Here is a 21,257-nt window from a genome sequence, read left to right on the forward strand (position 1 = left end):
TCCAATCCAAGCCATCAAAATAGATGCCGTTGCCGTTGTTATCAAGATTTATTAGGCCTCGCTCTCCACCATCGTCTGCACACTCTACGAAGCAACAGTTGACAGATCTGCCCAAAACAAAGGCCGAAAAGCGAGGCGGAGGCGCACAGTCCCCACAGCAACAACAACGATTCGAACCTGGCGCCGTCTGCGCGCGCCACAAACACAACGCCAACGCGCCGTCGGCGACGTTCGCTAATGAAATTTTATTATGCGCCAAAAGTAATAATTTATGAATTTGCTTAACAAAATATATAAATAAATAAATATGTTAAGCAATCAATTGAAACACACAAATCAATTGTCGCCGATGCTGCCCGGAGGAAGTTTGCGCAACCAGATCGATTGATCAGTCCAAAAGACTTCTCAATTTTCCCATTAAGACCACAGTTCTATTTCAAGGATTTACGAACTTGAAGCCAATCTCAAGTCAATCCTCTAATTAGCCATAATATATGCCCAGCACTTCCAGAATAACCCAAATACAATCGCTTTGCATAACGCGCTTTGGCGTCATCCACATATATCACTGTTAATCAGATGGCAATTTACTATAATATTTATGAATCGTGAGCGAAACGCAAAAATAAAGATCTCTTTAGAAGGCGCTTTACTAGCTGATTATGAGATACCCTCACAACCGATTTATTCTTATAGAAGTGATGTTTCACACTCCTTGTTACGAATGCAGAGTATAGTTTAATGTTTGTTTAGTGGCCTGTTTGCATCCGCCTCTATAGGGTATCACTATTCGATCATAAATTGAAATTGAAATTAAAAAAAAAAAACAATCTGCAAGATTTCAGCGCATTCGTATCCTTTACATTCAGTTCTGAAATTGTTAAATTATGAACTATATACTAGCTCTAAGAGTTTCATTTCATAAAATATCTGATAATATCCATCGAACCTTATCTAAAAGATATTTTAACACAAGATCCACATCATGCAGGTCTGCTTCTATGTATATGCACTTCATATAGGCACAATCTCTGAATGCAAAGTATACAGTATTCGGCATGTCGAGATCTCTGTTCACTGTATTCGCTTTGGTCATAGCTCGAGCGGAATAGGTGTTCTTTTATTACTTTCTTGCATAAATATACATTTTATTGAAATTTGTTTCTATAGCTAACTTTTTCTTCGGTATCCCATTTTTTTATTGTTTGTTGACTTTGGCACTGCCTTTGTCACACTAATCCAATACGGGGGCTCAATGGCGCCTTCGCTTCGCACGTTTGATGGCTTCCATCGAATTTTTGTTGCTTATTGTTATTGGTATTGGGTTTATTATTATTATTTCTGAACATTTTTGGTGTGTTTATTGGCCAAATTAGCGCTTCAGGTGAAATTTAAGCAGATTTTGCTTGAGCAGCTGCGTCTCTTTATGGGAAAATGATTAGATCCGCTTACGGTGAGTATTTTTGAAATTTTATGCGTTTATTTTTATGACAGTTATTCTAATGAAGAAACACTTTAAGCCGCTGCTTAAATGACGGAAATACCACAGATTCACACACATTCACTCACACACACACGCACACTCCTTCATTCTAACTGCTTTTGTAGTCAGGTGTATCTTTGTATCTGCATCGTATCGCTTTGTATCTGTGTATCTCTAACTAAGCCCGTATCGCAGATCGCATCATGTTGACTTTTCAGTCATTTTCCAAGTGCAGCTTACGACGGGATTTGCTGTTCGCATGCTGTCCTCGGCAGACATTACGGCGCATTAGATGAGGCTTATTTTAATTGTTCAAAATTAAAATAAAATATGCACGATTCACCTTGCTTTTGTTGTTACAATAACAAAATTATCTGTAAATACAGTAGCAGTGCCTCAGCTGGGAATGCCCGACCAAAAGATACTCTGCTTTGGCAGAAGCAACTTTTTTAATAATTAAAAGAAACTTATTCAAGGGGAGGCCCACGTAAAATACTGTATATTCCCAACTGACATATATCATACGATGGACTCGTTTATGTATGCAGACAGCCAGACAGGGTTAGAGCGTCTCAGTTCGTGGTCTATATCGAGAATAAATACATATATATATTAATATTTAATATTGAATATTTCATATTTATACTTTCCTCTTACATAAATAAAAGAACATGCTATTTATATCTTACAAAATATATAAAATATTTAAAATTTTGGTGTTTTAATTTATGTTTTATGTACAATCAGCTATAATGCTAACAATCAGAAAAAAATTCTGAATTCGTTTTAGACAGCCGGATGAATTTAAAACTAAGCTAAGTAAATAAAATGGAAAATTACTAACAGCTTTATTAATAGTTATTTTTATGTAAGAAGTATATAAATAAAATTTAAAATATAAATACATTGATTGATTCGAATTTGGCATACGAATGTATATAAGAGCTTTTCAAGTAATTGCTTGAAGCTATAGATTGAAAAGTGGATTAAAATATGAGAACAGGTTAATGGGAATAACATGCCTAAAATTGGAATACCGGTTTTAGTACTATATATCAAAATTTGGGATTTGTTCTTTGGCACAAATGAAGATATTTAATCCATAAGAAAAGTTATCATATTATTATATATATGTGTGTGTGCTGTTTTTCGTGTATGCGGAATAGAAGCGAAGAATTATTGAAATATAAGTTGTTAGAAGGCTTTAGAAGGTCCGAGTAGAGCTTTCTCGTTTCTTAAAGATAGAATATACACACACTCCTAAGAATTTCGTATTGATTACGGAAAGACAGACAAGCAAATAGTGACACAGAGAGCGAGATAGAGAGAAAGACAGAGAGAAAGAGAGAGAGAGAGAGATAGAGAGAAAGTGTGTGTGTGCGAAGCACAAAAGTAGCTGACAATTTGCGGAAAAGGCCGATTTATGGCTGCTATAAGGAATATTTATCGCTCACCGCAAATTCGAAATTAATGATGACCGAACCAAGTCGATTATACGAAGTGTGTTTTGGCGCCGTTTAAACGGAATATAATAAAAGTGGAATTTTATAATGCAATAACTAAACTCGAATCTGAGCAACAAATATAGTATATAAATGTATTTATATAAATGCCAGCGATTTTAATGGCATCATTAAAAATGACCGAAAACAGCGTATCTTAACCCATGACGGCATCAAAGATACTTAACGACTTCTCGCCTTCGTATCGACGCTTTGTACCAAATCATATATATAATTTTGTTCACTATCTATTCTATTTCTAAATGTGTGTGTGTTGAAAACCGGTTCACAGCACGAAACCCAGCCTGACGGTTTAAAATTAAAAACTGACGCGCACTCAATTAAGTTTATTGCATTGCAAATCATGTCCGTAGCCCATTTTTATGACATCCAATGCCAAATAGTGTGGCGCGCGAGGTGTCAAGATGATTTGTCAATTTGCGGCACGCCCCATGAACCAACGTCCCATGCCCCATGCCTCATGCACCATGCCCCATGTCCCATCAATTGCAAACAGTTAGAATGCATCTGTAAGTGCGATGCTTTGTTTTGTTTCGCTTTTCGTTTTTCGTTTTTCGTATCTTCGGCAACCTGTTGCACTTGATTTTTTATGAGCAAGCACATTAAAAATGATGGAATGCCAGCTGCCAAGCCAGCTCGCCGGCTGTTAATGACACCAACAAAAAAACCCAGAATAACAGCATCCACAACAACAATAACAATGCCAATCGCACGGGCGTTTGCCAGGGTCAAGTGTACCCCCTGCACCTCTGCATCTCTCGCTCATCAATAATCAACCGCTGACCGACCTTTACGTTGCCCGTTTCATTTCACTTCATTCCACAGATCCGCTCTAGCGGTTCAGCAACCCAGCCACCTACTAACGGCCGAGTACAGACAATCCTAACTGTTGCCTAATGTTGCTTCGTCAGCGGATCAGTTTTTGCAACGCTCAACGTTCGCCTCGACAGCCGTTTTCTCAGGCGTCGCTCAAGGTTTTTACCGGGGTTTTCCCAATAGGTCGCAAACTATTAACACTTAAGACCTAAACAAGTTTAAGTCCAAGAACACTTGGCGAAACCTTAAGGGAGTACGAATAAGAACTTTAGGTTACGAGGATATATAATTTATATTTGCAATTTATGAATATTCAAAAAGCAATTGTTATAGAAAATAATTAAATTTACCTACAACTCTCAATTTGTATGAATTTTCCTTGATGAGCACTTAAATATTACGTTATCAATTCTTATACTTTCTTGGTATAATTATTGCTGTCATATGGAATAACGATGAACTGAACACTAACAGTAATGAAACGAAAGAGATTTATTTCGATAGCCGTAAAGTCCAATCTCCTCAAGTTCCAACGCTATCCTGTAATTAACAGTATCCTGTATTAATTTCTATAAATTCCTTTAAATGGACTTTGTGGGCGATGACAATGATAATAGAATATATACATATATAAACAAGTAAGAAGACTCTAGTCCAGGCTGCCTGACTAGGAGATACCCTGAGCCCTCCAAGCTGATATTCTAATCATTCTGGACTTCTTTTATGCACACATACATACACATGCATCCACACACTCGTATAAGCACGCGCTGCGCTGCAGTGTGGGCAATAGTTCGAGAATTTACTTGTTGAATAATTTCTTTTGTAGTAGGACCATCTTAATGAAACTTTGAGAACGTGTTCATAATGTGTGTGTTTATATTCCGAAGCATAAGGGCGTGGTTTCCAAAATAATTACAAAATCCTTGTATTCATCATATATATATACACAGTAAATCTGAAGGCCTAAAAGGTCTAAAAGTGTTCAAATGAGACAAGCTAAAAATGATATCGAATAAATATGATAAATTTGTACTGCGTATGGTGTACTCGAGTATGCATCTAAAATTTCAGCTCTCTAGCTCTTCTGAGGTCGACGCACTCATAGGGACCGAAGAACGGACGGACAGATGGACAGAGCTAAATCGACTAAGATTGTTGCCCTTATCAGGAATATATATATATTTTATGGGGTGTGCGATGATTCTTGCTGCCTGTTACATACTTTTCATAAAACCATTATACCCTGATTTCCCATTTTCAATGGGTTCAGTGTATACAAAAAATCAAGCTCAAAAACGAGATCCCTGAAGCCTTTCAAGCCACGCACATAGTCGGGGCTTACTAATAATAACTTTTATAGTCGAAGGATTATATTTATTAGACTTTAAGATCCTGATTATAAAATTGAATTTGCCATTGCATTTGCCAAAGCAAAAGTCTCTAGTATTTGAAATACGTCTTTTAAAAGCTTAAGTTTAGTTTAATCGATAACAAACAATTTCAACAGCAAAATATACCCTGATTTCCCATTTTTAATGGGTTCAGGGTATAAAAATGCATTTGCAATATGGACTTGTGAATAAATACGCTCTAGAGACTTGCAATGAAACTTGGGATGCGATAATTTCTGGGCAATCGCTGTGGACAGGCAAGACGTCAGTTGATTTGCCTTCTTTCAAAAGCTTATGTCATTATTGAATTGTGTTTAAGTCTGTGTGGCGCTGGAAGTACAGCATACGAGTCCTTCCAACGGACGACATTGCTCACACACAACATGTGCATCATGATACCCATTCAAAAGAAAAGAGCACTCGTATATGTTTATATTGCATTCACATCATATTGTCATATTTTATAGTTAGTGAGAAATACATTTCGGGGCTCAGTCACAAGTCCTTCTGGAATCTGTTACGACTGAGCAAACTAGGTGTAGTACAAGCAGCTGAATAACATTTGCAGCGGACAACACCTTTCGGCCATAAGCCGATCTTGGCTGAAAATATTTCAAGTATCTGTTAACACCTGGCGAAAAACAGAAATATTACTCTGCTGCAATGGCTCAGAGCCAATAGTGAATAGCCAATAGCCGAAACCAAGCTAAGCTAAGCGGGTTGTTTACGTGGCAGCCTCGTCGTACTCAAAAATGCAGCAAAAAAAACAAAAAAAAACAAACAACAAAAAACAGAAATATAAAAAATATGCATACAATATCATTAGGCGCTCCAGAGAGCAGCAGCCACTGTCTGTATCGGTGTCAGAGACCAGGCCCCGCTTCCCCTCTCTTGGGAAATTGTATAAAACAGCAAAGAGCCAAGTTGGGAGTTGGAGGCCGAATGGCCAACACGGCCAATACGGCAGCCAGTTGGCTTGTTGGCTAGTTAGTCGGCCTGTCAATCGGTAACCGACTAAAGACTAAACAATTTTGACAAATAGTCGCAGGGAGGGGGCCGCAGAGAAGTGGAAGCGGAGTGCGGCTTACAAAATACAAAATAAAACAAGTAAGAAAACTCTAGTCGAGAGTGCTCGACTAGATACTACCCTGAACCCAACAAATAAAAATGCTCATTTAGTATGGCTGAAATTTCAATTTCGATGTATTTAAAAATATAAATAAAATACCAAACTCATTTAATAAAATATAAAAATATTTTGAAATAATTAAAAAAAAATTAACATCAGTTGCATCGACCGGGATTCGAACCGCGACTCCTCGGTCAAGCGTCATGCTGCTAACACACTAGGCCACCTCACTCCTGCTAGTGGCGCTGGCAAAACTCAAATAGATTTACTGCTGCAGCGCCATCTACCAAAACTAAATGAAACTAACTGCTGATGTGATTCTAAGAATCTGCTAGAATAACCAAACTATTAAAAACGCACATAAAGTATAGTTAAAATTTCAATTTCGGTGTATTTAAAAATATAAATTAAATAGAAAACGTATTTATAAAATATAAAAATATTTTGAAACAATTAAAAAAAAAAAAACATCAGTGTTACACCGATCGGGATTCGAACCGCGACTTCTTGATCGAGCGTCATGCACCTAACACACTAGGCCACCCCACTCCTGCTGGTGGCGCTGGCAAAACTCAAATAGATTCACTGCTGCAGCGCCATCTACCAAAACTAAACGAAACTAACAGCTGATGTGATTCAACGAATGTTTTTGTTGTAGCTGCTGCACGTGCGTTTGTTAATTGGCCAAATATTTGATTATTTTTTATTAATTTTTGACTGAACGGAATTTAATGAAACTTTCAGCATATGATCTACATATTATATTGAATATTTGAGAAATTTGAAAAAAGAAAAATCATTCACAATTAGCTATAGAGGCACCTGATTTGAACTTGAATGTTTTTACTCGATAAAAACATAACGGGATGATTTATCGAATTTTAAAAGCAAACTCGACGTCCGCGCTGTATATACGGTCATTTTAAAAAAAAATTCAAGTCTCTAGCTCTTATATCTTCGGAAATCGACGCGTTCAAACATACGGACAGACGGACAGACGGACAGACGGACAGACGGACGGACGGACAGACGGACAGACGGACAGACAGACAGACGGACAGGGCTAAATCGACTCAGCTCGTCGCCCTGATCAAGAATATATATACTTTGTGGGGTCTGCCACGCCTCCTTCTGCCTGTTACATACATTTCAACAAAACCATTATACCCTGATTTCCCATTTTCAATGGGTTCAGGGTATAAAAAAATAAAAAGAAAAAAAAACACAACAAGAAAATTTACATAAATTCTCACCTCTGGCAGAGCAAAGCGATCTCTGAGAAAAAGCTAAAGAAATTCGGTTTGGAAAGTGCCAAGGCACTTGACAGTTGCCTTTGTCGTCAGTTGGGACTTTCAAAACTAAAAGAAAAATATCAAAATAAATCTCCAAGCTGAAGCTGAAGAGCTGATGCTTGGCTCTTCCTCATTATAAGAGCCGCGCAGAGCTGCGAGAGCTGTGTGAAGATTCTTTTTGGATACGAATCGGCTCGGCCTTTCTATTGTCGAACATTATTCAAAGCTGGACGCTTTTCATTTTCAATCAAGTCTGTCAAATTTGTCAAGCTCGACAAGTTTTCAAGTGGTTTCCCGCAAGAGGGAGAAAGAGAGAAGGAAGACGGTGCTCAGTGGGGAAGGCAAGGCGTCTGACCCATGCAGTTGGATGGAGTCTGTGGTTGGGGAGCTTCTTCTAATCAATGGCATCTAATTAAATGGCGTTGATTGTTGTTGCCACATTGACAAATTGTTGTTGTTTATTTGGTATTGGTATTTGGCGGTCTTTTGATTTTGATGCGTTTTTGATTGGACTCGCGTTTGGGTTGGGCTCGAGCATTTCTGATTAATTTCCCCCTAAAATCGAGATAAGCCAGAAAGCTTTCCGTTTGAATTATGCGCTACATGCTTAACCGTTAGACATATTCTCTCCCCCTCCATCACCCATCGCATTCAGTAACCATGGATCCCGCCAACGTGTCGAAGATTAACATACAAGTTCAGACCACACAAAACGCTCCGAAACAAAACAAAACAAAAGTCACTTGAATTATGAGCGTCTGGCCCAGGCCCAAGCGAAAATCCAGTTTGCTTAGCATGTGCCAATAAAATGTTACCAGCTCGGCAACGTCATGGGAAGTTGAAAACATGATTCGTACAAATTAAACTTGATGGAACTGATAGCGATTAAATACAAATGGAATTTAATAAAATGGGCTATCTTCTGAGCTGTATGCCCTCTCCTAATTACCCCTCTCGGGTGTCCCAGCCTCTGCTTGCTCCAAATGTGGCAACTGAGGCAACTATTTAATAATTAAGCAGTTTTACAGGAAGGAAAGGAAAACAAACGAATTTCCTCGCATGAAGCCAGTTTAATACCCCAACTAGCAGTGACCTAGTTGATTAGCGACAAATTTCTTAATAATCTGTATTTGATATATATATATAGGATGTACTAACATACTTATTTAATTAGAGATTTTATTGTATATAGAGGCAACATTCCGAGATTGAGTAAAGTTAGCTTGTAATAATCTCAATAGACATTATCTATGGAAAATAATTTAACTAATTCGATCTTTCTAAAAGACACATTTGTAGACAGTTAGGAACACATCCCATATGAATAACAAATCTTTGATGTATCGCAATAATTTTCTCTTTGTATTTGTGCTGTATATTATATATATTATGCAAATAGTTGTCTACCTGAACCGAAAATGTCGTCTTCTAATTCAAATTTAAATCAAAAAGCCATCTGTATGAAAATGATTTCGATCAAGTGTGCGACCTTAAGCTGGAGTGCCATTGGATTGGTTAGTTCCCATAGCCGAGATCCGGCACCAAGCCAAATGCTTCCACATTTGAGGCGCCACAGGTGTCAAGCTTCTATTCTATTGACGCTTCTAGACAAAGGCCGATCTCAGAGCTGTGCACAGTACTCAGATCATGCGTCTGTCACATAGACTCAGAGACCGGCCTGTTTATTGTGTGCCGCCCCCTCCAGCGAGTAGGCGACAATTCAAGCGCCAAGTCAAAAGCCAAATTCCAAGTTGATGGATCAAGCTAAAATGATTCGAGATCTGAGACTCGAGATTGCAACCTATCACTGGGCATATCAAATTGATGGGGCTTACGCCGCTGTTGACGCTGATGACTTCATGGCAGTCACTCGGAATCTTATGTATAATGTCACGGCCGCATTTGAATAAAGTAAAGAATTTCAAAAATAAACAAGTAAGAAGGCTCTGGTAGAGGCTGCTCGACTAGGAGATACCCTGAACCCTTCCAGCTTATATTTTAATCATTCTGCACTTATTTTATGCACACATACATAGACATACATCCACACACACGCATAAGCACGCGCTCTGCTAACTGCGCAGTAAGCAGCGGCTGCGCTGCAGTGTGGACAAACTTTCAGAACGAGATCAGAACGTGATCATTAGGTTAAACTGTGTATACACTCCAAAGCACATATCTCTCATATTTAATATACAAATTGGTGGCGGTATCCAAAAAATTAAATTACAAAATTCGTATTCATTAAATGTATATTCCTAGTAAATCTGAAGTTTCCAGGTTTAATACTATTCGAAACCAAATCGATTATTCTCGATAAACCTTATTAAAACAAGTAAGAAAGCTCTAGTCGAGACTGCTCGACTACGAGATCCCCTGAACCCTTGGAGTAATAGCTATTTCAATAATTTTTCGCGTCTTTCAGCTTACACAAGAAACACGCACACACACACACACGCACGCATGCACACACAGGCATACATACACACACACACACACAAGCATGAACCCATTGAAAATGGGAAATCAGGGTATAATGGTTTTGTGAAAAAGTATGTGACGGGCAGAAGGAGGCGTGGCAGACCCCACAAAGTATATATATTCTTGATCAGCGCGACGAGCTGAGTCGATATAGCCCTGTCCGTCTGTCCGTCCGTCCGTCCGTTCGTATGAGTGCGTCGATCTCAGAAGTTATAAGAGCTAGAGAGCTGAAATTTGGCATGCATACTCGTGTATACCATACGCAGTACGAGTTTGCTTTATTTTTTCGATAAATCGTCCGATAACTTTTTTATCGAGAATAATCGAAAAATTGATTTTGTTTTTTTAGCCTAATTTGAACACTTTTAGACCTGGAGTCTTCAAATTTTCGTTGTATATAAAGTCAATCGATAAAAAGATGTTGTAATTTACAGATTTTGGATACCACGCCCCCTTCTCCCCCAATTTGTAAAAGACGCATTTCAAATACTAGAGACTTGTGCTTTGGAATGTACACACATATATACCATATGATTACACTCTGAAAGTTTCATTAAGATCTTATGTCTATAAAAGAAATTATTCAACAAATAAATTCTCAAAGTATTGCTCATACTGCATCGCAGCCCAAGCGCAGTCGCTGCTTACTGCACAGTTAGAAGAGCGTAGGCTTACGCGTGCGTGTGGATGCATGTGTATGTATGTGTGCATAAAAATGCAGAATGATTAGAAAATCAGCTTAGAGGGTTAAGGGTATCTCCTAGTCGAGCAGTCTCGACTAGAGCCTTCTTACTTGTTTTTCCAAAAATCAATATTTTTATGATCTACTTAGGAAATGTATAATGTCAATGTCTACTTTATTTAGTCAATTTATACTCCTGCTTTTTGGCAAATCTACATTTTGTAACTCTGGCTTCAGGCTTCCAGGTTTTAATTATAGACTCATGTGTATTTTGCACAATTTTAATATTTCATTTTATCCACCCCCATCTTTTCCCATTAAAATGATTGATTAGTCCACGCGTCAGGCTCGCTTGGCGCATAGAAAACTTTAATATACCGTCGAATCTCGATAATTTGTACCTCGCTAAATCAAAAATCGTGATAAATCGAAAAATATTCTATCCCCTTCAAAAAATTCTATCCTGATAGTTCATGATAATTTGAATGTAAATCGAAAGAAACTGATCCCCTTGCCATTTGGAATTTTCGAGACTTGACTGTATATTCGATTTATTGGTTTTTATTATCGTTCTATCATGGAAGGATACTGTCAAATTCCAGGCCTTCTTAAATTGAGGCCATAGCCGGATTAATCCACGGAGCCAATATACTCCTTTTACTTGCTGAATGAGTAGCAAATATGGCATCGCCTGTCAGTCAGAGTGTCAGAGAGTCAGCGAGTCAGAGAGTCATTCGGTCATTCGGAAAAAGTGGGAATTTTCGTGTGCCGTCACTCTGTCTGCATCATGTGAATATTTTCTGCCATAAACTTTTAAAGATATGTGGCCATAAATAATGCTGAACGGGCCTCCGGAAAATAAAAATAAAATTAACATAGCTGCATTTTCATTATGATCTTTAAACAGTTGGTCAGTCCGTCAGTCAGCCAGTCACTCAGTCAGTCAGTTGAGCGCACACCCACGACCCACTGCTGGGCGTCGGATCGATTCCAGTTTCAAGTTCGGTTCGAGTTTTTAGTCCAGTTAGAAAGTAGTTAAGGTTCGTTGACAACCATCATAAAGTAGGAATTCGCCTCGTCTGCTACTTAAATATGTAAATTTACCAAATGCATTTCTGTTGTTGTTTTTCGTGTTGCACGTGTTACTGTTGCTGTAGCTGTTGCAGCTAGTTGTTGTTTGTGTCTTGACATGATTTTAATGACACTCGCCTTACACGAGCTTCGGCCATGTTTCTAATGAGCGTTTATTGGCGTTAAGATATTACACAGCGAGCTGTTGGAGTTCATGGAGGGTGTTCTATTGTATGATACCAAGAGGAAGTCATCAGCCAATACGCGTAGTAAAAAATCTACAGAGCGTTTGATCGTTTCCCAAAAACAAAGCTAAACTTTTTTTTTACTTTTTTTTAAGATAGACACAAAATCTTTTTAGGGACCTAGTCTGCATTAGCTTAATGCAGTTGGGCTAATAGTTTGTAGCACTTTACTTTATTTGAGTTCACTTCTATTCATAAATGTTGTAGATGTGTAGGATAGCTCATGAGTGGAAACCCTGCAATGCCTTACAAATACGAATTCAGAGAGGTATACAAGGCATATATGCATATAGAGACAGCATCTGTTCTCATATGGTGCAGGGAATCCGTCTACATGATCGAGACTCAATTACTAATGCACTAAAAACATTCTTAGTGTTCTATTGAACTCTGCAGAATCAGTACGTGGAAGTCTATCAGTGAACGCCCACCCATCCAGGGCAACGGTTATCAGCGTGGCCAATTGAGGGAAAGGAAAAAGTGGCAGATAAAACACTTCAGCCAAAAAGGAGGTAAAAAAACGAGCAGAAGGGACGAGCTTATCAATGGGAAGGACGCAATAGTCGTAGGACACAAAAAACTGTTGCGAAAAACGAGTGCAGGACACAGCGTGCGGCAGGCAGCGGCACAGAGAGCCAACGAGCAAGACTCCCAGGTAGCACGATAGGTGAACAGGACACACGAGCTGCAGCAGATCTTAAGCAAATTGACAATTTATGTGCCCGGTGCGTGCATAATTGCGGCTGCATTTGCAGCGATCTCTGCTGCTGCAACATAATCATTTTCCAGGTAACTCTATGAAGGGCAAAAGGGTAGTGGCAGAGGAAGGGGAAGAGGCATGGGCAGGGGCAAACGGCATAATAGCTATGTAATTTTTAGGCCATTACAAATAAACCACGTCGTGTGCCACAGTGAATACCCGGAGCAGATACCGCTCTATCTTAAAGATAGAAAGAGAGAGAGAGGGAGAGAGAGAGACTCGTAGATATGGTTTTGCCAGTGCGGTCAATATCAAAGTCCTGCGAGAGTGATTTATATGGTGGCGGGTCGCAAAAGCAATTCATTGACTACCAGAATTTTTATAGACTAGGCCAATTAACAGCTGCCTGTCAGTTCCGATTTGCTTTGTCAATCGTCAGTCTCCCCGTCCAATCCGTAGCTCCTCTCTGACAGCTACGTTGACAGCATGATCTACGAGTGTCTTCCTCCCTCTCATTTTCTCTCTCTCTCTCTCTCTCTCGCTCACACTTACTCACTGTAATTGCTCTAATTGTGGGCAATTAGTTAGCGCCGAGAACCTGAGGCAAGGTCGCTGCTAAATGGCCCGAAATTGGAGTCTCAATGATTTGATGAGCATGTTAAAAGCATATGTTTGATTAATATCAGGCTCGATGAAGCGATCGGCGTGCCGCATTGATGATAACAGCGACCGATGCAAGAGGAAATTCATTATGGTTATATGGCGCCGTATTAGGGAAATGCGATAAACTCAGTCTTAATGTCTTAAGTGGCTTTCATAAAAATAACAAGTGGCTCTCGAGTGCAGAAGCGTGTCGTTTTGCGTCTACGTTCTCAATTATGTAACTTTGATAAATTTGATCCACAAATATATTATATTTACTAAGCAATGCCATAATCGTATCTTATTTCATTTCACTTGATTCCGAGTCATCCCATTGTATTCCTTGTAGAACCATTAAATTTCATTACATCGAATTCCTTGCAATAACATTTCACTATATACTTCGTCATTTCAATTCATTGCATTCCGCTATATTTCAATATCATTCTATTTCATTCCAATCAATTAAACTTCATTTTATTCCTTTTCACTATATCCCATAATTTATTTTTGATATATTTTTAGATCACTAAATTATATTCTACTAAAATCCTTACATTTCTACCATTACATTTCTGTCCGCTCTATTCCTAAACATACCATACCACTCTACTTCATCCTGTTTCACTCCATTCAACATATGTGTTTGTAATAATATTTGCTTACAATTCCATCCATATGCTTCGATCTATTCAATATTTATTGTTTCCTCATTCTGTATAATTCTTTTTGAATTTATGATCCATTTTGTTATATAACCAGATTCCATTTGCACGCTCGCATGTCAATCTATTTGATATCATCCTAATCTATAGCTCACATTCCTTTCCAAACAGTCGTACCACTTATTTTCCTATCTAATTTATACTACGCAAAGACTACAAAGACTACTACAATTGATTATAGCTCAAACTGGTTCGCACTGGTTTGCGCTTGTACTATATTACCCATTATAATAGCTAAAACCGATTTCTTGGAAATCTTTTAATAGAATGATAATGAAATTCTTTTTTTTTTTTTTTTTGGTATAGAATCCCAAATATTTCCTGAATTTTGAATTTGTACCATGCGATAGCTTAGCCAATAATATCAAAATTCTGAGAAATGTGCGGTTGTGGTCATCGGCCTAATCGAAGTTCTCGACTCGAACAGATTCCAATGCGCAATTGCGGAAGTATTGCGAACGGTCTCAACAAAAGGCTTATCGATTGAATTCCAAATGCATTGAAGATCATTTCTAGAATTAGAACTAGATATTAATTAAAGAAAACAGTTGAATAGGGTCGATTTCCAGTGAATGCGAAATGTATCGATAAGGAAACTGCCACGATATAGCCTTGACCTAGTACTACACAAACAAATCAAGCAATGGGCAGCTATTATTCTGGCCAGCCGATAAGACTTGCAAATTTCGAAAATATTTACAGTGCGTTTATCATGAAGTAACGATGATAATTGGGAGAGGGCTAGATTCCTTCAAAACGTCCAAGGCGATAATTAAACAATTCGCAGCTGCGAAATTGCGCACTTCCAGCGATCGGCTAATCAGCTAAGCAGGCCCCCAACTGCTTATTGCAGGTCATAATAAGCCAGTCCCCAGTCCCCACGCGTATCATATACGTATACATACTACTAAGTGAGCTCTCTGATAGTCAGTCTCTGGTATTTACGATAGGCAAATTAAGCCTTATCGATTGGCGATATCGCAGGTCATAGAAAGTGATGTCATGGACGTGACCACTATCCAGGCCCGAGAACGAATCGTCGCCGATAAGAGGCTCTCTCAACTTAGCTATGGTCAGTCCATGATGCGATGACTAATCGTCAAGGAATTTCAGAGCGAGCGACAGAAAAGTTTCAGACCTTTGCCTGCCACTTATGACTTATCAACTGGCAAGGCTTAAGGTCTTAGCCTCCACGTTGGTCTTTTACAAATAAAATTCTGGCGCCAACTGACGAAATTGCACACACCTAAACCTAGAACCTATTCTAAAATATAATAGAATCATGCTTAGTCTTATATCGGCCAAGATTCCAGGGGGATATTTATGACCCAAATAGTATAGCCAACGTGTCAGGCGTGCGTAACGTGCCTAATTGAAGTGTAATAAATGCTTTAGCGAGTTTATTAACTGAACTCTGTGTCCGATTGCAAGGTGTAGTGACTCAAGACTGTGCTATTTGGGGTTCTTCCGGAGAAATTGGTGTTATCCGACCGGACGGAAGCAATGAGCTAGATGCTGAAATTAAGTTGAGATATAAAACTATTTTTACAATTCTTAATGAATTATAAAACTATAGAATGTGCGTGAAGTTTTCTGAAAGTATCTGGAACTTACTCAAGAGGATTTATCATTAGTTATGATTTTACTTAACTAAGTTTAGCAAAATTCTAGAAAGCTCTTTACTTTTTCCAATTACTTCATATATACCTATAAGAAACGATATATACAGTAGAATCCGCTTAAAGCGTCCGTTCGGTTATTCCGACCTCTTCATGTAGGTGTTATATGATACTAAATGCACGTTTTAGCTTTCTGATATGCCCAATTGAGCTTGGGCTACATTAAAGGAAACATGTGGTGCGCGAGCACGTATTTGTAATTAGCCAAGACCACGTTGAGGAAGAGATTGTTTGTGTACGCCGCCTGGCTTAGATCAAGATTCGGCCGTTTGGGCAGGTTGGCAGTGGGCGCTTTGCTGATAAAGCCCCGTAGATTTCATTCAGTAATCCGCCACAAACGAACCGCAGCCGACCAATTGCGCCATACGACGATATGCGCAACATTTCCGAGTACTATCCGTCTGTCCGGCCCAACGAAAATATGATATTTGCGATTAATAGAGGCTTTTCTGGCTTCGCGGCCTGTGGGCTTGTAGTAGGTCACGGTTGGGCCGATTGCCTCTGCCTATTGCGCGCAATCAGATACTCTGCACTTTCTATTTTGGGCTAAAATTATAGCAAGTTCGTGTGGACGTGAAGAGGCTCTCGAAGAGATCGGAGTTAAAGCAGCGAGCCCAGATAAGTAGCGGGCAGAGCAAAGGAATGCGAAGGCGATTGCCGATTATGCGAATCCTGAAAAATTTGTGAGTGCGGCTTTTGTTTCGAGCAACGCGTCACGATGTTGGGTGAATCAAGTAAGGAAATGCCAGCTTGACTATATCTCGGCGATATTTGACTGATACCAGAAGTGTCTGGGAATATTTTCGAATTGTGATTTCATTGATTGTTCCGTGAAAGCAATCGACGTTTGCCAAGAGAAAATACACGACTTTACGACATTTTTATTGATCCTATCAGCTGAGCGACAGGAATGCCAGATAACCCCGTGCAATTTTGGGGTATGCCTAACGGATATGACTAGAAAAAGCTAGTACCGAAAGATATTAAGCAAAATCGATTACTAAAGTACAATGCAATGTGTAGATCATTTTTATCTAATCTGAACGGTTCCGGAATTTTAGCCAGAAACCCTATCTGGAAATCGCATTTCCGAGACAATAAATACTTTAGTTAACTCAGGAACAAAAAGAAAAGAATCTATTAAAGTTCGCGAAAGCATTAGATGAAACATTGAACACCTAAACAAAAATAGAATAAAATATATTATATTACAACAAGTAAGAAAATTCTAGTCGAGAGTGCTCGACTAGATACTACCCTGAACCCAACAAATAAAAATGCTCATTTAGTATGGCTGAAATTTCAATTTCAATGTATTTAAAAATATAAATAAAATACCAAACTCATTTAATAAAATATAAACATATTTTGAAACAATTAAAAAAAATTACCATCAGTTGCATCGATCGGGATTCGAACCGCGACTTCTCGATCGAGCGTCATCCAGCTAACACACTAGGCCACCCCACTCCTGCTGGTGGCGTTGGCAAAACTCAAATACATTCACTGCTGATGCGCCATCTACCAAAACTAAACGAAACTAACTGCTGACGTGATTCTAAGAATCTGCTAGAATAACCAAACTATTAAAAACGCACATAAAGTATAGTTAAAATTTCAATTTCGGTGTATTTAAAAATATAAATTAAATAGAAAACGCATTTATGAAAATATAAAAATATTTTGAAACAATTTAAAAAAATTAACATCAGTGTTGCACCGATCGGGATTCGAACCGCGACTTTTTGATCGAGCGTCATCCAGCTAACACACTAGGCCACCCCACTCCTGCTGGTGGCGCTGGCAAAACTCAAATAGATTCACTGCTGCTGCGCCATCTACCAAAACTAAACGAAACTAACAGCTGATGTGATGTTTTTGTTGTAGCTGCTGCACGTGCGTTTGTTAATTGGCCAAATATTTGATTATTTTTTATTAATTTTTGACTAAACGGAATTTAATGAAACTTTCAGCATATGATCTACATATTCTATTGAATATTTGAGAAATTTAAAAAAAAAGAAAAATCATTCACAATTAGCTATAGGGGCATCTGATTTGAACTTGAATGTTTTTACTCGATAAAAACATAACGGGTTGATTTTTCGAATTTTAAAAGCAAACTCGACGTCCGCGCTGTATATACGGTCATTTTAAAAAAAATTCAAGTCTCTAGCTCTTATATCTTCGGAAATCGACGCGTTCAAACATACGGACAGACGGACAGACGGACGGACGGACAGACGGACAGACAGACAGACGGACAGGGCCAAATCGACTCAGCTCGTCGCCCTGATCAAGAATATATATACTTTGTGGGGTCTGCCACGCCTCCTTCTGCCTGTTACATACATTTAAACAAAACCATTATACCCTGATTTCCCATTTTCAATGGGTTCAGGGTATAAAAACGACTTGTAATACTCTAGAATGTATTAATCAAACTGATTTATTATTTTTATTACTTGCCACAGGCTTAGGAGCAGCAGTTCCAAGATCGGTCCCCAGATTCATTCTTCTTCTCATTCTGCAAGATCGACTGCATTCTTTGACAAATTTCACAGCTAGATTCCCGCTGAGATATAATTTCTGCAAATCTCCGTATCTAGCCGTAAGGCTATCCCAGATTGTGGAAAATGTGTTTGTGACCAGGGACGGGTGTTTTGGAGTCGGTTGTTCTTTTACTGAATGTAAATTCATTTGGTCAAAAATTTTTACTCTCAGCATTTGTGGCCCGAGTTTTCATTACTTTGGTCAAACAATTTGTCTGTGACGTCACAGCCGACAAGCCCAAGGCCAGATGGGGCAGGCACAGAGCGAGCCAGAGCAAGGGGAAGGGTGAAAGAAAGAGAGAGAGGAAGAGAGAGAGAGAGAGGATAGCTGGAACATGCAAAATGCCGACAATAAAATGTTGCCAGTCATTGCAAATCCCGTCACAGTTGCCGGCTAGCCGGCGGCTAAAAGGGCATTCACAATAAAAACAGCTACAACAACGATAACGACAACAGCAACAACAATGCCAAAGACAAGTTGCCTAAGGTGGCAGACGATCAAAAGATTGTTGACCGGACATTTGTGTGTTGTTCGCTTTCTGTTGCGTCATGTTAAATAAAAGCCAAGGAAGGACATGGATATGGACATGGACATGGACACGGCCACGGCTTCCGGTGCAGTTGGCAGGACAAAGGCGCACGACGAGCCGCCTGCAGCCTTGCGGTTTTTCAATTGAAAACTGGGTGGCTCAGGCCAGACCCGAACCCAGACGTTCCTCTGGTGCGGTCAACGTGGTTGAAAATTAATACAGAATAACCGTTTGGCACAAGGGGGCGGGGCCCGGTGGAGAGAGGAAGTCTCGCCGCCTTCCTGACCCCACTTGGAGCTGTGGATTTGGGAGCCTCTCACGTGTCTCTGTATGCTCACAGTTTAAAGCTGAGGCAACGCCTGGTGGTCGCCGTCTCCGCTGTCCGTCCATGTCCGCACATTCCACAGCCAACGGCACAGACAGTCGCCTCAGTCGATCCAAGTGGGCTCTGTCCTAAATTAGCAGCTGCCCACTAATTGCCGTTCAAATTGTTTGCGCTGCTTATTAGCAGCAGCGCGCCGTCCAGGTCAGCTAAAACAGTTGGGCCAGTTGGTCAAGTTGGTCAGCTCTAGCTACAACTGCCACAGCTCCGCCTCCTCTGCCCCCTGCTCTGCCCTGTTCTGGGATCCATAGAGCTCGTTTGCCAAGGTCTTTGGTCTTTGGTCTTTGATTAATGGCTGACGCAGTGCATCGCGTGCTTGTTGACAAATGTATGTCAATGAAACTGCTATAGGCACCGGCCCCTGCCTGTGCCCCTGTCCCTGCTCCTGCCCTGCCCCTACCCACACTCTGTATCGGGGCAACCTTGACTAAGAACATTCATATGTGTAGAAACCACAGCGAAAGCACTTTATATTTATTCTAATTGTCTATTGGGGTGAATGTGATGAATTGTGAAGTAATATTTGTTCGTAAATGTTGATATTCCTTAACGAGCTACGAATGCAAAGCGCCCTCTATTCGTCTTCTAGGAGTTTTCGCATTCTTTGGCAGACTCTTATATGATTTAATTGCTATTTCTTTTATTATATTTCTTTTTTTTGTTTTTTTTTTCATTGTTTTCATTGATCCCAATGCTTTATCTCTCTCTCTCTCTCCCTATGTCGCCCTCAGTCTCTCATTTCTTCATTTGCAGTACATCTGCATAATTGTCACATAATTGTTATAAAGTCATCTATGTATGAGGAATATATAATGCAAATACCTAAATCTTATTTCCAAATAACTTCTGCATTAGGATCATTCACATTCTAAATTTAATTATCTGTTCTCTAAAATTAAACAACTAAGAAAGCTCTAGTCGCGACTGCCCGACTACGTGATCGCCTGAACCCTTTGAGCAATAGCTGTTTCAATCATTTTTCGCGTCTTTCTGCTTATACAAAACACACACACGCACACACACACGCACACACACACACGCACACACACACACGCATACACACACACACACACACACACACACACACACACACACACACACACACGCACACACACAGAGATACGCACGCACGCATAAACACGCATTGAGTGCAGTGGTGGCTTACTATAGGAAACTAATTGTTCAATAACTTTTCTTGTGAATGTACTTTCATCAAACTTTAAGACTATGATTATAACATGGATATACATGTATTTGCCAAAGCACAAGTCTCTAGTATTTGAAATACGCCTTTCACAAATGTGAGAGTGAGGGGGTGAGTTAGGGATGGGGAGTAAATTTTGACAAAAACCGAAATTGTATAAAATGATTATGAATGATTATGTACAAAAAATTTGGAGACTCTGTCATCAAAGATGTAGGAGATATAAATTTATTACTGGTTTTCGATATTATTTTTAATCGATAACAAAATATAAATATTTAAAGCAAAACTCGATATGCGCGTGCCTTACACGGACCTAGGAATAAAAAATTTCAAGTCTCTAGCTCTTATATCTTCTAAGTTCGACGCGTTCAATCATACGGACAGACGGACGAACGGACAGACGGACAGAGCTAAATCGACTCAGCTCGTCGCCCTGATCAAGAATATATATACTTTATGGGGTCTGCCACGCCTCCTGCTGCCTGTTACATACATTTAACAAAACCATTATACCCTGATTTCCCATTGAAAATGGGTTCAGGGTATAATGATGGAGCATTAGTCAACACAATTCGATAACAACTTCCTGCTTTTCTATTAATTTTACAATGTATTGTATTTATAACGCTCGTCTTTCTCTGTCCTATTATATCTAGGTAGAGTTTTCATTAGTATATTAAATAATTCAAATTGCAATGTTTTTCAAGGAAAGTTACAAATTTAT

The sequence above is a fragment of the Drosophila arizonae genome, chromosome 5, assembly GCF_054131065.1.
Source record: "Drosophila arizonae isolate 15081-1271.41 chromosome 5, UAZ_ARI_1.0, whole genome shotgun sequence".
Classification (NCBI taxonomy): domain Eukaryota; kingdom Metazoa; phylum Arthropoda; class Insecta; order Diptera; family Drosophilidae; genus Drosophila; species Drosophila arizonae.